Below are 362 nucleotides of genomic sequence, written 5' to 3'. Positions count from 1 at the left end.
TTAAAGTGGGTTTGTTCTATATGGATGCCTACAAATGCACCTGATTATGGAGGCAAGTTGAATAAAAGAAACTAAACTTAATTGCGAATTCAGTAAATCTTTAAACTGGATAAAAGCAAAAAGGCTCTGTATTTGAATCATCGCTTTGTTGCTTAAATCCCACTACTGTTGTTTTACCAAACTGCACTGATGCTGGAGAATGGTCTTTTAATTTACTGATGGATCAGGCGCTGTATAAGATACTTAATAAATGCATTGTGGGCGCCCGGTTAGTTCAGTTGGTAGAGCTGGCGACCCATGTACTGAGGCTGAGTCCTTGCTTGCAGCGGCCCAGGGTTCGAATCCGACCTGCGGCCCTTTGC

The sequence above is a fragment of the Morone saxatilis genome, unplaced genomic scaffold (assembly GCF_004916995.1).
Source record: "Morone saxatilis isolate NCDOM2014 unplaced genomic scaffold, NCSU_SB_2.0 Contig24, whole genome shotgun sequence".
Classification (NCBI taxonomy): Eukaryota; Metazoa; Chordata; class Actinopteri; family Moronidae; genus Morone; species Morone saxatilis.
This window is presented reverse-complemented; position numbering follows the sequence as displayed.